This window comes from Camelus dromedarius, chromosome 8 (genome assembly GCF_036321535.1).
Source record: "Camelus dromedarius isolate mCamDro1 chromosome 8, mCamDro1.pat, whole genome shotgun sequence".
Classification (NCBI taxonomy): domain Eukaryota; kingdom Metazoa; phylum Chordata; class Mammalia; order Artiodactyla; family Camelidae; genus Camelus; species Camelus dromedarius.
The window spans coordinates 17850892-17867704 of record NC_087443.1 but is presented as its reverse complement, the minus strand read 5'-3'; the positions used below and the strand labels follow the sequence as shown (position 1 = coordinate 17867704).

General features: G+C 45.0%; 1 non-coding gene across 1 annotated transcript; it reads right to left on the bottom strand.

The window, feature by feature from the left end:
- Positions 1–16331: 16331 nt before the first annotated feature.
- Positions 16332–16404, bottom strand: TRNAD-AUC (transfer RNA aspartic acid (anticodon AUC)). Its single transcript has one exon. It is a non-coding gene; the product is annotated as a tRNA-Asp (tRNA).
- Positions 16405–16813: the final 409 nt, after the last annotated feature.

Genomic DNA, 16813 nt, shown 5'->3' with positions numbered 1-16813 from the left:
ACCAGCTGCACCATTCCTTCCCGGCCATGATGGAAAGTCCCGGGGGTCCACAGAGGGCAGACAAGCCTGAGCCTCATGCTCTGATGACTGAAAACGGCAGGGTGGGCTTCGGTTCCTCCCATCCTTACCACCCAAGGGAATCTGCTCCCAGTCCAATCTGGACAGACATCAGTAGAGGGTCCTGAGTGGCTTGTTCTCCATGGTAAACAGGGAAAGAAGAAGCCATCTGCCTGGACCATAGCATATCCCAGCAAAGTCCCAGGCAAAACAAAGCCAGGGCCATGACTATTATTATTTCAGGTCAGTTCACCTTGAGCTCGAAGGAACAGTCAGTCTCCAGAAGGCTCAACATGACACAGTACAGACCCCTCACCCGCCCCTGCTGGCGGTGAGTAATTGGCACTAAACACGGGATGTGTCTGGATTTAATCTAACCTGAGCTCAATTACTTGACTCGCCTGATGGAAGCCTGCCCAGGCTCCAGTGTTTAAGTGAAGAGGGCTCTGAAATCTTCTGGTCCCTGCAGCCCAGGTCCTCTTCTTCCTGCTTTCGTAGGTTGGCAGTGGGATGCACACACTCTGGGCCCTGCCACCAGCTCCCCATGTGTTTCCCCCACCATTATCTCATCTGGTCTCCAGGACAGACTTGGGGGCAGGGTGGGAGATGGTGTAATTGCTGCATCCCTCTCACTTGGGTCAGAAGATGGAGGCTCTAAGTCAAAGTCACAAGCCCAAGGGGCTGGGCAGTAGTAGCTGAGAGGAGAGATGAAACCTGGATTGCTTCTTCCCACATCATGACAACAGACAGGGACTCAGCTTCCCAGCACCCAAAGAGAGAAAGACCCCTCAGCTGAGACCCACTGGGAGAGAATTGAGCCCTGGCTCTGAGTCACCCCAGTGCACCCCACTTTCTGCATTTGATTTTCTGGGGCCAGTCTGCATCTCCCAGCTGGAATCACACCAGCCTCTTAGAATCCTTCTCCTACCGTCCAAGTGTAACTGAGCAGGACCTAGTGGGGCCTCCCAGGGTCAGACCCCTCCCCCGTATCCTCTGCTGTATCTCCTCTCTAAAGTACCCAGATAGTAGTATCTCATGCATATTTCCTGAGTTTTTCAGATGCTTAAAACCACCACCAAACAGAAGAAATTAACTACTTGATGATGGACGTGGCCCCCAGACCTTCTGGCACCTCAGGGTTGATAGTGTTGATTGCCCTCTTCCCTCAACATTGACCAATCAGATTACTGTGCATGAGCTGATCACATACCCTGTGATCCCCCTCCCTCACCTGGCCTTTAAATATGCTTTGCTGAAATCTTTTGAGAAGTTCGAGGTTTTCTTGGGCGTCAGCCACCCCGTCCTCCCTGCTCGGCTCTGCAATAAAACTTTCCTTGCCCCAAACTGCGGCATTTCGGTTTGTTTGGCCTCATGGTGTGTCGGGCACATAAACTTGCCTTAGGTAACACACAGCCACTTGGACAGGATTTACAAGGCTCAAATCCCAGCCCCACTGGCCTCTTTCCTCCCATCCAGGATCTGCAGAGCTTCAGGACCATTTCTATCCCAGGTTTTCAAGGCCTTTCCACTCCATCCAGCCCACACCTTTGAGAAGGTGTCTCTGCTCCATCCATCCAGCCTGCCTCTGAACTTGGTAGCTCTTACTGTGGAAACCTTGCCCTGAGCACAGCCAGGTGCTGCTGGACGTGCTGATTCCGAGTCAGCCATCACTTCTTCTTGAGCATTGCTCTGGGTCTGCTGGAAGTAGGGTGTGAGCAGGCTTGTGGGCAGCAGGGTGAGTGGCATCCTCCTAGCTCACTTGGGCTCAGATAAGCACACGTCTCCACAGCGCTGTGGCTCCAGGCCTCACCAGCATCTCAGGCTGGTCCCAGCAGGGTTGAGGGCAAGCCAGAGTTCTGGTGAGAACTCTCAAGCAGGAGGTGAGAAACTTCTAACTAGGACATGCTTCTGTTTGCTTCTGGGCCAAGTAGGCACACCCAGGGAGCAATCTGGCTGCTAACTTGGATTCCTGCCCTGAATTGCATCCAACACCATACCTCTCCCATACAGGGCTGCCCTGGGGACCCCTGCCCTGAGTTGGAGAGAATTGAAAGGACTTGCAATTAGAGGGCAATAAAATCTTCTATCTCATTAATTTTTCTCTTTAAACTCAGACTTGTAGGCTAAAATGCTGTCAGTGGGAGAAAAAGAAAAAGTGTATACCTTCGATATAATTTTGAATAAAAAGTTAAAGCAATTGGTAACCATTAAAAGGCCATAAAAATCGATTAACATAATTTTGGCCAAAGGTCATTTCATTGGGTTTGAATCCTGGTTCCACCATGAAACCGCTGTGCAATTTGGGGTAAGTTGCTTAACCTCTCTGTGCCTTAGTTTCCTCATCTGCAAAACATAGACGGTGTCACCCTTGCCCTGGTTGGGATGCCTAGAAGATAGAGTGAATATATAGAAATAGTTTAGAACAGAGTGCTGCCCCTACTGCATTCTCGGTGCATGTAAATAAACTAGGGTCAGCATTAGGTGGGAGCTGAGGAGGAAGCAGGAGTCAAAGATGGAGGGAAGATTTCAAAATGATGGACCAGGAGATGGTGACCAGAGTCAGGAGTCTCCTTTGGGAAAAGGAAGAACAGGCTGGCCTAGCACTTTGCTCAGGAGAGAATAGGGAAGGAGCATTGGGCCTGCAGACAGTGGGGCCAAAGATGTTTCATGGGTCCAGCCCAAAGGCCAGCAGCTGCTCAGACCATTCTGTCATCACTATGAGGTCAGAGGGAGAAACAGAGGGCAGGCCTAAGCCACAGAAGGGAGGCACAAGCCCAGGAGCGAGGCAGAGGATTCGCTGAGCAGGGAAGCCGAGGTGTCTAGGGCCCCAGGGCTCAGTGGCAAACATTCCAGGGGGCCAGATGATTCAGGCCAGGCATGGGATGCAAAGAGCATTCCCTGAAGAAACAGCAAAATTTAGGAATATTTTTTCTAAAGGAGATGATAACTTTGTATTTGGACTGAGTTTTCCTGCTTAGATATATAGGTGGCAACCACCCTCCTCTGTTCTGAATTTTCTCTACCTATGATAGTCGCCTAATAGTGACTCGGGAGCTGGGCTCACTGCCGACCTTTTTCTACCCCAAGGCTCCTTTTAAACAGGCAGATTCATGGGTCCACTCCAGAAATCCTCAGCCAGCAGCCTGAGGAGTAAGCCCAGCCATCTGCAACTGTAAGAAGCACACAAGGGACCAACACGTGGGACATGGGCCACCATGAGCACACAGGCTAGGACCTCTGATAGTAGTGAAAATTGGCAAGACACTAGCAGAAAAAACTCAAAGACCAAGAGGCACAAAACTCTTCCCTCTTAGACCTCAAATGAAAATTGTTCAAGGCTAGGAGACCATACCATCTCTTTATTTAGAACTTTCTAGAACTGTGTTATTCAAAGGGATTTTTGGCCCGGCTTAAATATTCCAAATCTGCAGTGCTGGATATGGAAGCCATTAGCCACATGCGGCTATGGAACACTTGAAATTTGCCTAGTGTGACTGAATTTTTAATTTTATGATTTTAACTAATTTAAATGTGAATATGTGTGGCTGCCATATTGGATGGTGGAATTCTGGAGGAATGTGGACTACAGAGAGACTGAACATGGGGTCGGCGCTGACCATAACTCAGGTCCACACCTACAGGCAGACACACAAGTGCACACACATCTAACAAAGACATAGCGAGTGAAAGAGCTGTGTTTGGAAATCGGTCCAGGAGAAAGGGAAGAGCAATCTGGGGCATCTAAGTGGAACGCTGTGCCTTGCACAGTGGCAGCTTATCGTTCAGCAAATAACAAGGGAGAGAAACCCAGTTGTCCCTCCAGCCTACTGGCATTCCAATATGGCACTGAACTACAGTGGGACAGCTCTGCTTTGCCATCATCCCGCAGAATCAGATCGGGAAAAAAGCAAGCTGCAGGTTGGGTGTTGGAAGGTCGAAGATGTGCCTGGTGACCAGAGTACAATGCGAGGAGATTCTGAGAGCCTGTCAATTAGCAGAGGATGTGACTGAAGCAGAACTGAAACCAGGGAAGTGGTCAGGTGACTCGGAGCAGAAGTAAAAGATGCTTGTCTCGGCAATAATGATGCTAGCAGATAGTATCTTCTTCACCCACAGCCACTCTGGGCCCCAGCTGAGTGTGAGTCTTGTTCCAAAGAGTTTGTTTGCTTCCAAGGAGTTTTAAAAGCAGCATCAGGCACCTGACACTGTAAGACAATTTGAGGCAGCAATGAGCATCTCCAAATCAGGTGACCTGAACTGGATTAGCTACCCCATGGGTGAGTGTTAGGGGACCTGACAAGGGCCTTACCCAGATGAACAAGGACTCTTTTAACTCTACCGTGGGTTAGTAGGTAAGTAACTCACATCTGGTCTTGGACTGGGGACAGCAATGCCACTTTTTGACACTTTCCCTGGGATTTAGAGATGAACCCTTCTACGGTATTTGTGAAAACTAAATGTCTGACACCTCTGCAGGGCCTGTGAAGCCAGGGATGGACGTTTCTGGCATGTTTCCCTGCTGTAGCAGTGCCAAGCCTGGGATATGCTAATGGACACCACAACAGGTCTCTGAGGCAAAAGAGCCAGCTGAGCACCATGGGGCTGGAGCTCTGGGAATAGCTCCTCAAAATTTACACTGAAGAGATCCAGGGAGAATGTTCTATATCAGCTGGGCTTTGCTGTTCACCTCCTCCTCTGACCTCTCTGGCCTCCATTTGGTGGGGAAGCCTTGGGTCTATGTGAAATGCACATGTGTGAAGTCATCTGCCACCAGGAACAAGTGACCACTGGCTGGTCCTTCTCTCCTGCAGGTGGTTGATCCAAAGGATCTGTGATTTTCTGGCACCAAGCACTCTGTGAGCCCTCATAACATCCTGTGAGAGGGATGGGTCTGAGGCTCAAAGGCTATCTGCTGAGAGAGGCCAGCCCCCTGAACCATCTGGCCAGCAAAGTGAGTGCCCACTGCTACCTTATTGGGTCATTCACAGCCCACGGAGCCTGGGTTCCGTGCAAGGATGCAGCCCTTCTTCCCACTAAAGGACACAGTCTAGGAAGTCATATGACTTTCCCACAAGCAAGGGACAGAATGCAGCACAGCAAAGACTCTAATAGGGGAATCTGCTGGCAAACTTGTTTTGCCTCCCATCTGTGCCCTCTTTGCTGGTTGATGTTGAGGGAGTAGGCAGGGTCTCCCCATCCTGATGCTCCTTCTCGGGAGGAGGAGAGGAACTCTCACCTGCTGACAGTTTGCCAAGATACAATCACAATCCGTGCCTCCCACATCTCACATCCTCTCTGGCACACACCTTGCTGTGATGAGAATGGTTATGAAAGATAACTCGAGGGACCCTCGTGGGGAAGAAATTGCTCTGTCCTTTGACTGTGGTGCTGGTCACATAAATTGACACATGATAAATTGCATATTACTGAACACACAGAGATATACATGCAAATGAGTGTGTGCAAAGTTGGTGAACTCTGGGTAAGGTCCCTTGTTGGAGCAATGTCAGTTTTCTGGCTGTGACATTGTACTGTAGTTGTACAAGATATGACCATCGGGGGAAACTGGGGGATCTCTCTGTATTATTTCCCACAACTGCTTGTGAACCTCATGATTATCTTAAAATAAAAATTAAAAATATATATTGAAAAAGTTAATTCTTATATAGTAGGGAAGAATAAATCTGACTCCATATTAGGTCTGTTTCTTTGGCTCTAACCCTGTGCTGTTTTCTGGGCTCAGTCATTCTGGTTCTGTACCTTTTGTAGAAGAATGTTGCCTATAGCCTGAAATAGACAGGACAGCCCATTCTCTAGGCTCTGACCTTTAAGGGCACAACATTTTTCCATTCATATAGAGATAAAAAGTTGCAGAATAGAAAATAACAATTTGTCTTGTTAGAGGTTTACAGGGACACCATGACCTGACCAATGAGGACAGCTGCAAGAACAAAGGATTCCAATACCAAGAAATTTGCAATAACCAACCACACCACCTCCCCATCTTAGTATAAAAGGAGCCTGAATTCTGACTTTGAGAAGATGGTTCTCCAGGACATTGGTCCCCCATCTTCTCAGTCTGCTGGCTTTCCAAATAAAATCATTATTCCTTGCCCCAACACCTGGTCTCCCAATTTATTGGCCTGTTGTGTTATGAGTGGAACGAGTTTGGACTCGATTATAATCAGAGTGTGAAGTGTGTTTAATTTAAGCTACTCTGAGAAAGAAGCAGCTGAAGTCCAGGAGGGGATCCTCCTTCAGTGCTCTGTCCCTCCACAGGTCTCAGGATTCTCATTCACCTTCCTGTCCCTCTCTTTATCACAAGAAGGAAGGAGGCCCTTGAGGACAGTGAGCATCTGTGGCCTCAAGGTGAGCACTGGGACTAAGATTTCAACAAGGGAGGTGGGGGGCTGAGGGTGAGTCTGCAGGGGGAGCTCTCAGGAGGCCTAGGGATGTACACAGGGCACCCCTCACAGCAGGGCAGGTGTTTCTGGCTCCTGCGTCCTACGGGGAAATGAGATGGACCAGGACCAATCTCATTTGTCCTCAGACCTTCACCACTGTGGACTGCCTCTCAGGATGAGGGAGAGGAAGACTTAGAGCAGGGATGAGGGAATGTTAAACTTATTTAAAGCAACAAAAAAGAAATACATCATGAAACAGTATTTTTTAATTGATGTTTTTTGGTTCTATTAGAGACTCCAAAAATACAAATTCGTTTCTCCTATTTTAAGGCAAGCATGATCTTTTTAACCCTTATTGGTGTTTATCAGTACATTATAATTTTAAGAGCGTCTCATGGTTGGATACATTTGGGAGATACTGACGGAGCTAGCCCAGCAGCACCATCAGGAGAGGCTCTGGGTGATGGAGATTTTACCTCCACAAAACTAAAAATATCAAAGAATCCTCCATGTTTTCCATGGCTCAAGGCCACTTGCCCCTCCCAAAGTCTCAGATCTCTCTGCACTTGCTCACATGTTGCAGAGCCATGATTCTTATGCTGGGACTGAGCTGGGATGTGAACAAAATTAATTCTTCTCACAGCTTAATCCTGGGAGGGTAAGAGAAATGACAGCTGAAAAACTGGGTGATGTCTAAAGTTCAGAAATCTTCCAACCCTGCTTATGGAAGCATGGCATTCCCTTATGAAAGCTGTTGGTGCTGGTGTGTGTGTGTGTGTGTGTGTGTGTGTGTGTGTGTGTGCATGCACACATTTTGTTTTCTCTGGGCTTATAACATTTCCTCTGGGTACCCTGTGTGAAAAGCAGGAATCAGCAAGATCAGATACCATTTCCCTTCCGCATATGTTAAACAGACTTGATTCCTTCTCTGAGGCTGTGTCCTTTCTCCCTTGCTTAGAGGGAAATGTCTCAGATTGAGTGTTCCTCAGTTGATGTAAGCTATAAACGGAATGTAAATGAGGAGGTGAATCTTGGTTTGGGTGTATTAACTTATTTGCATAACCACTATCAATTAAAAACTTAAAATATTTCCCAGATGTTCTTCTGTGATCATATTACAAGACAGCAATTTAAAATCGCCCCAAGGCCAACATCCTAAGCAAAAGCAACTAATCTAAGAAATACAGAGTAACACTTCCTGGAAACACATGCAACATGCTAGATATGGAGAGGCCTGGAGCACACATAGACTAGCGGGTAATTAGGAAGATTGCCCATTGGGAACCTGAGGGATATTAGGCTGCAGTTTATGTTCATCAAATTTAGACACCTGGTTTGATAACAGTTATGTGGTTTCCTTCGTCTTGATATTTGCTACAGGCAAATATTTCTGCATAATTTGGACCATGTTTTTCTTATGGTTACCTGATCCATCAATTCCCTGTGAGCATCACTCGTTGTGCCCACTTGCTATAGTGCGTGTTATAAGAAAGAACAAATCTGATTCCATATGAGATCTGTTCCTTTAACTCTAACCCTGTGCTCTGTTTCCTGTGCTTAGTCATGCTGGTTCTGCACCTTTTGTACAAGAATGAGCCTGAAATAGACAGGATAGTTGATTCTCAAAGGCTCTGACCTTTAAGAGTATAACACTTTTTCATTCATACAGAGATAAAAAGTTGCAGAATAGAGAATAACATTTGTCTTGTTGGAGGTTTACAGGAACATCATGACCTGACCTATGTGGACAGCTGCAAGAACAAAGGATTCCGACACCAAGAAGTTTGCAATAACCAACCACACTACCTCCCCTTTTGAGAAGATGGTTCTGCAGGACATTAGACCCCCATCTTCTCAGCCTGCTGGCTTTCTAGATAAAAGCCATTATTCCTTGCCCCAACACCTAGTCCCCCAGTTTATTGGCCTGTTGTGCAGTGAGCACAGTGAGTTTGGACTCGGTATCATGGGGACCTAAAAGTGGGCCCTGAAACTGCACCATGAGGACTCTGGAATAACAGGATGGGAGATCAGTATAAAAAAATAAATCAGTGGCTGCCAGGGATTGAGGATGGGGAGAATGAATGGGCAGAGCACAGAGGATTTTTAGGGCAATGAAAACACTCTGTATGATATTATCATGATGCATACATGTCCTTATGCATCTTTCCAGACTCATAAAATATGTAACACCAAGAGTAAATCCTATTTAAAGAATGAACTTTGGGTGATCATGATGTATCAATGTAGGTTCATCCATCAAAACAAAGGTACTTCTCTGGAAGGAGATGTTGATAATGGGGGAGGCTATGCATGTGTGGGGATTTGTATAGGTGGGAAATCTCCATTTTTCTCTCAGTTTTACTATGAACCAGTAGCTGCTTTAAAACCAATAAATACTTCTTAAAATGTTCGTGAACCCCTAGTTTTATCAGTTTCAGCTACTGGAGGACCATGAATTTGTCCTCTCCTTGAGCCTCCCCAAGGTCTCAGGCACCACCCACTGAAAGGCCATCATTTGGATGTTTAACCAGCCATTACTCTGTGACTGCCAGTTTCTTGCCTTTCCCATAAATCCCCAAACTTAATCCCCATCAGGGATGCATTTATTATCCACAGTCTTCTCCCCTCCTTGTTCTGGTTCATGCCAACCTTTCCACCTTACATTATTCCATTACCCTAAACAGTAAACTTGCCATCTTGCCTAGTTGGAATGTTTTCTGTCCAGGTCTCCATCGGACAGCTTCTTCTGTGATTATGTCTTCAGAAAGTTCTCTCTTAATGCTCTCTTTACCCCCACATCCCACCTCCAGCTGCTCTATGTTACGTTAAGCTAGTTTATTGTCTTCATAGACTTCATCTCTCTCAGACTTAAGATGTTGCTTTTTTGCTTATTTATTGCCTTCCCCCTTTCCTCTTTTGAAACATAAATTCTTCCAGGGCAAGGATGTTCATCTGCATTGTTCCTGCTATATCCTTGTGTCTTGTACAGCCTTGGCATGCAGCATTTGTTGGCTGATTGGATAAATACATGAACAGATGAATGAGTGACTTCAAGGATAGGTGTATCCTGGGCTCCAAATGACTGACTTGTAAAGACTTTTCATTTAAAATATAAAATTATTAATAAACACGGTATAACATCATATTGAGTTTAAACAAAACTGTATTCCATGGAGTTAAGTACTGTTACAGTTTGGATTGTAGCTTTACAGATTTCTAATGCATATTCAGTCATTCTATCTGTCGGCCTGTCTGTCTATCTATATATCCATCTATCTATCTGCTATCTATATACTACATATACTTCTCTACAGTTTGCTCTTTGAAAAAAACATACTTCTGAATAAAACATTGTTACACAGTCCATAAGAAAGTTGAGGGTTACACAGATTTACAGCCATGAACCCTAAATTTAAGAATCTCTGAATGGACAAAATCTCCCACAGACTAAGTACCATAGAAACAATAACATGTCAATGGCCCAGGATGCCAGTCCTAGCAAATGTTGGTCTGGTCATTTTCTGAATAGCTGCCAGACTATGGCACTTTTGCAGCTTTGCACAACTTGTGTTTTCTCACAGTCTAACCTGTACGCCAAGGGTCTGAGTACTCCTGAAATGTAGCTGACCTAATGCAAATAAAAGAAAACAAAAATGAAGTGAGCTCAAACTAAACTGAGGACAGCAATGATGTCATAATGTTCATAGTTTCAGTTTTTGGTGAGGCCACTGCAAGTGTGAACTTGATGTTGCGATAATATTTTCCAAGAATGAGTAGAAGAACCTTGAAAATATTATGCTAAGTTAAATAAGCCCAGTCACAAAAATCAGTAATACTGTGTGATGTGAGGTACCTACAGCAGTCAGATTCGTGGAGACAGAAAGTTGAACGGTGGTTTCCCAGGGGCTGAAAGGAAGGAGCGAAGGGGAGTTGTTTAATGAGTGTGCAGTTTCAGTTTTGAAAGATGAAAAAAGTTTTGGAGATTTGTATGCCAGTGATGTGAATGTACTTAACACTACTGAACTGTGCACTTAACAATGGCTAAGATGGTAAATGTTATGTTATGTATGTTTGACCACAATGAAAAAGTGTTTTCATTAAAACAAAAAGAGTAAGTGGAAGAGAAAGAAATATTCTTCACACATTATGCTTCCCTGTATTTTACTTTCCCATAATTAGGATGACCTTATCTCCCAGTTTGCTTAGGACAGTCCTGGTTCACTCTCATCCTTGTGCCGTCATTCTGAGGCCTCCCATTCATTCTTAAAAACGTTGTGGGTGATAATTATTATGCTTATCTTATCCAATATGCCTTTGATAGCAGAGGACAGCCAGAGAACTGAAAACAAAAAAGCTGACATCTACATTCATTCATTTAGTCCATCATTCACTCACATCAAAAGGACCTCTGTACCTTCGACCTGCTATCACATTGGTCCCTACATTTGTGGGGTCTGTGGCTGTCTTCCCAGATAGACTGTGGGTTCCTTAAGGATGGGACTTATACTTAATTCATCTAGTGTCTCTAGATCCCAGCCCAATGCCTGACGCTCATGATGTTCCCGGCAGATGTTGGCTGAATTGCAAGATGCTCTGATTTCAGGTGAAAGACAGCAGTAAAGGGGACTGGCTGAATCCTCAAAACAGTCTTTCTTCTGTGCCCTTGGGGGTGGTCCTGCAGGGTCTCCTTGGCTGGGTAGACAGATTCCCAAGCGGAGGGCAAGGGCCTCAGCTAAAGTTTCTCTCTCACATGTTGCCCACTTTCAAGTGTCTTGCTAGGGTCTTTCTACTTCCCAATAACTAACTTACTCTCTTTCTTTCTTTCTTTCTTTCTTTCTTTCTTTCTTTCTTTCTTTCTTTCTTTCTTTCTTTCTTTCTTTCTTTCTTTCTTTCTTTCTTTCTTTCTTCCTTCCTTCCTTCCTTCCTTCCTTCCTTCCTTCCTTCCTTCCTTCCTTCCTTCCTTCCTTCCTTCTTTCCTTCCTTCCATGTCCATCTAATGTAAGTTATTTATTTATAAAGTCAAGCTTTAAAATTCTGCTGCAGTGGCTCAGCAAGTTGGGCTAATTCTCTCAGCTCAGTGGCAGGCTTTGCAAATCTGGTCTTGGTTTCCTCTTTCAAAGGCAACGCTGTCCTCAAGGTGAGTTTCAGCCAGTCACATCTTCAAATGCCATGCATTTGACTCCAAGCGTGGGGTTGAATTACACTCCTTGCTTGAGTTTTGTTTGGCTCTTCTCTGATCTCTACTGACCTGTGGTCATTTAGGGGCTTGGAGATAGTACATCTATCTTCCAAGTCGCTGAAGAGCTCTGAGTGCAGAAAAGGTTACAGCTTAATGTGCTCCACTCCCCATTTCTACAATTTCCTCCTTTTCCTCCTCCTCCTCCTCTGTCTCAGCACACTGGATATGGGGGCCTAAGACCCCAGTGTAGTGGGAGGAGAGGCCTGGACAGGAGTGCTAAGTAAATGTTAATGAATTGGTGGGTTCAGACTGGAATGTCTTCTAGGGATTTCAAGCTTGTTTTCATAAATTAAGTCCCACATCTGGATGGCATTTGGATTAAGACCCATCAAGAGCTTCCCACTTACCCTTGCTCACTCTTTCCCCGTGTGCATCGTTTTTATTAGTCTTTTCCGAACAACTTTGATTTCATTATCCTCTCTAGTATAATTTATTTTCTGTTTTATTACTTTCTGTTCTTATTATTTTCTTCCTTATACAAATCTTCCTAACTTCTTAACATGGATCTTAGTTCATTAATTTACAACTTTCTGGGACTTTTTTTCCCCCTAGTAATCAGATTTGTTAGCGTCCTTTTTTTTTTTTTTTTTTTGACACAGTGCCATGGGTATGTCTTGTGTATAATTGGCTGATGACTTGAAGATAAGAAAATTAACCCCTGGTCTCAAAAGTGTTCTATTTGAGGAAGGAGATAAGACAGAGCATGTTAAGTGTTCGATTAATAATGCAGTAAAACAAACTATATAATTTCAGTTCCGAGGGGTGGAAGGGGGACTGAAGTCAGACCCTGAAAGAAAGGCTGGACCTGGAGTGGCTCAGAGGAAGACCAGCAGGGACAATTCCATAAGCCCACCACGATCTGGGGAAAGACCACTCCCAAGACAAGGAGTCTGTGAGGCAAAAGGCCAGAAGGAGCCAGGACCACAGGGCAGAGGGTTCGGGGCATGCTGACATCCAAGAGTATCATCTGTGTACAGTGAGGCATCCTTGAAATGTCTCAGCTGAAACACCATGAACAGGTTGAGGTTAGAGTTACATGGTGTGACCTGGAAACCCTAGAAGCAGCGGAGCTGGAGGAGGGAGGAACTGTGGGCAAGACCACAAGTAAAATGACGACAAGAGAATTTTCCACCTAAGCTTCTGGCAGTGGGAGGGGCAGAGGGCACGAGCACGTTCCATTTGTGGGTCTCCTCCAAGTCAGGCACAGATAGGCCTGTTTAACATAGAGCATCTTCTTGACAAATTGATGAATCCAACTTTAGACGGGAGCTGAAGGTGAGGACTTGCTGGAGCTGTGGGGCCAAACCAGGCAGCACCCTTGGCTTCCGGGAAGCCTGTGCTTCTTCTAGCAATGCCACCTCCTCTTGAGGCCGTCAGGCAGCAGCAGAACGTTGGGGGCAAGCAAGTAATGTAGTTGGGGCCCACGTGCCTGGTGGGGTTGGACTTCCTCCTCACACGTGCTTCCTGTCCTGGATGACCCTCAAGCAGGTGGGTACCATCCCCATGAAAGCAGATCCCAGGAGCAGTGTCCAAGGGTCACATCATGACCCACAGCCTTCCCTCTTCCACGGAAAACTTCTTACATGCCAGGCCTGGGAGAGAAGCAGGGGGCACAGTGTCCTTTCTCTATGTTCCACCGCACAGACTCTGCATGGACCTTTAACTGCAAGGGGCCTAAAGGTCAATTCCTGTGAAGGGGGCTCAGATTCAGCATCTCCCTACCTATATCTGGGCAGGTGCATGTTATCTAAGGAGAGAACAGCGCCCTCTTGTGCCAAAGGGGGAGATTCCAGGATCCAGTCCTCTGAGAAAGAGGACCTGGAGTGAACCTTCAGATCCAGCCCATCCCTTACATAGCTGACCCTCAGCCCTCAAGCAGGCTGGACCTCATCTCATTCACATCTGTGCCAGGGGCTCCCACCTCTGAGCCTGGGCCCTTTCAGAAGGTCTCTGGTCCCAAGGAAATGATGGCTCTTTCCAGGTCAGAAATGTTCAGGAAACCATCCACAGAGAAGGCACCTGCCTGCATCTCCCACAAACAACACCCATGGCCCCTAATTTCCTCATCAACAAGCCCTGAGCTTTTCCCACATATCACTGCCTGTCCTAGTATTCACTCCAGCCCCCAGAGCTCATCTCTGCCAAAGTCAGAATTTCTCTTAAGCCAGCCCAGGCATCTTGCCAGGAATTCATTCATTCATTCATTCATTCACTCGCTCACAAGGAATATATTCCCTTTACACTGAACTCCACAGAGAGAACTGCTATCTGAAATCATTAACTCTGCTTCTTCCTTACACATCAAGCCCACCCCCAGAGCCTCTTTGATTCAGTAGCAGACATTCCCCAGCCAGAACCAAGCCTGTGGGCCTTCGTCACAGGGGTTCTCTCCAGCGCCCCACCTCTGCTTAGGAAGCTCTATGTTGTCTTTGGATCTTTTGAGCCTCCCAGACCATCTTCCAGGTACAGTTGTCATGCCTTCTCCTAGTCAGTGCCTGAGCTTTAAGACCTTTTTGAAGGCCTTCCTGACTTGGGGAGCTAGAGAGCAATTAAAGATAAGTCAATATGACCTACTGTTCATATTATATATTCACCTTCTTGTTGTTGAGTTCCCTTTGACTGTTGTAGTATTTACTTTGCCTTAGAAATGAAATCTGCTCAGTCCTTGTGAAAGATGTTACTGGTGAGAGAACCCAGGTCCTTAGCCAGCATGTACTTTGCCTACAGCTCATTGGGGCAGAATGTTGCTTTGGTGGATCTGAACAAGGCAGCTTGCGCAGCCCAGGGAAGCTCCAAGCCAGCATGAGCATCTGGGTTGATTCTTGGAAACTGGGTTCTTCCAAGGTCACCCAGACAATGATTTTCCAAACCAGGACCAGAACTCAAAAGAACTCTGTTTCAGGGTTCAGACTCCACAAGTGACCCTAATGATTCAACTGTTTGGTGAGGCTTTGGGGATACTATTCTGAATATAATTTTCAAGACCCTAGGGCTGAGCCTGATCATCCAGAAAGTATGGAAGATTTAATTTAATGTGGTTGATCCGATGGACTGCCCTGGAAGTTTGCCTTTTCAAGACAAAAAAACTGAGTGAATAAAACTCCTGTTAGCTGAGGGTTTCTAGGTACCAAGTGTTCCCCTTTCTGGTGTAGTCTAGAAGTTAAAAGTGTCCGTCTGTTTCTAACTGTGCATTGGTCCAGCATCACCCTAAGACAGGTGGGCAGACCTGCCCATTCATCCACTGACAACCTGTGCAATCACAGACCAATAGTGCAAACACGGGGCAGGCAGTGGAGGCTCAAGTCACACTGTCCAGGCCTGGTTCCAGCCCCATCGCTCCTGGGTATGTGAACTTGGGGACGTCATCTAACTCTCTAAGCCTGAGTTTCTCCTTTGAAAATCTGGGAAACATTAGCGCCTGATTCATAAGATTGTTGCAATAACTGAATAAGATAACATGCCTAACCTGCAGTGAGTGCTCAGGAAGTACCAGCTCTTCCTTGTCCTCTCCTCCCAGCATCTCTCCACCTTCACCCCACCTCCTCCTCCTCCTTACTTCTTTCTTCTTCCATCTTCCTATTCCCCCTCTTTCTTAATGCTAATCTAAATAGTAAATACACATCCTCTTACAATGAAGATTCTTTTCCATTGGCCATAGGAAAGCCACAGTGTGTGAGCCAAGAAGTGGTGGGCATAGGAAATGTGATCATTTTTATCTTTTTTTGTATATATATATAAATACATATATTTATTTATTTATTTATTGAAGTATAGTCAGTTTACAATGTGTCAGTTTCTGGTGTACAGCATAATGTTTCAGTCATACATGAACACATATATATTTGTTTTCATATTCTTTTACTATAAGATATTGAATATAGTTCCCTGTGCTATACAGTATAAACTTGTTTACCTATTTTATATATATTAGTTAGCATCTGCAAGTCTTGAACTCCCAATTTATCCCTTCTGACTCCCTTCCCCTCCTGGTAACCATACGTTTGGTTTCTATGTCTGTAAATCTGTTTCTGTTTTGTAAATAAGTTCCTCTGTCTTTTTTGTTTTTAGATTCCACATGTAAGTGATATCATATGGTATTTTTCTTTCTCTTTCTGGCTTACTTCACTTAGAATGATAGTCTCCAGGTCCATCCATGTTGCTGCAAATGGCATTACTTTTATTATTTTTATGGCTGAGTAGTATTCCATTGTATAAATATATCATAACTTGTTTATCCAGTCATCTCTTGATGGACATTTAGGTTGTTTCCATGTCTTGGCTATTGTAAATAGTGCTTCTGTGAATATTGAGGTGCATGTATCTTTTTGAATTAAGGTTCCCTCTGGGTATATACCCAGGAGTGGGATTGCTGGATCATATGGTAAGTCTATTTTCAGTCTTCTGAGGAATCTCCATACCATTTCACATAACATCTGCAGCAAACAACATTCCCACCAAAAGTGTAGGAGGGTTCCCTTTTCTCCACAGCCTCTCCAGCATTTATCGTTTGTGAACTTTTTGATTTTTTTTACACCTTATTTTTATTTTATTTTTTTGATGGGGTGGTAATTAAGTTAGTTTGTTTGTTTGTTTATTTATTTATTTATTTATTTATTTATTTATTTATTTAGAGAAGGTACTGAAGATTGAACCCAGGACCTCATGCATGATAAGCATGCACTCTACCACTTGAGCTATACCTTCTTCTATTTCTTATCTTAACCCATCCATTGGAGCCACCTTACTGCTCAAGACACTCTTAGGCCAGGCTTCAGATTTTACATCCTTTCTAAAATGTAGGTACCAGAACTAAAGCATCTAGACATGTCTATCTAGAGAAGAAAAGATCACACCATCACCCACCTGCCCAGGACCTACGCTAGGTTTCCTATAGAGTAGCCCCAGATAGTATGCTTTGGAGGGGTCACAAGATCATTGGTTGACTCATACTGAGTTTTTTGAAGAACCTATGCAATAATACAGTTTATCCCAAAATACCGAGTAGACGAGATCAAGGTGGCAGGGGTCAAGTTGTGCTAGCAAACCGCCTACATGGCAGGGGGGAAGGTCAAAAGCAGTCCCTATGGCAAATATTTGCCTGATTTGGGCTGTT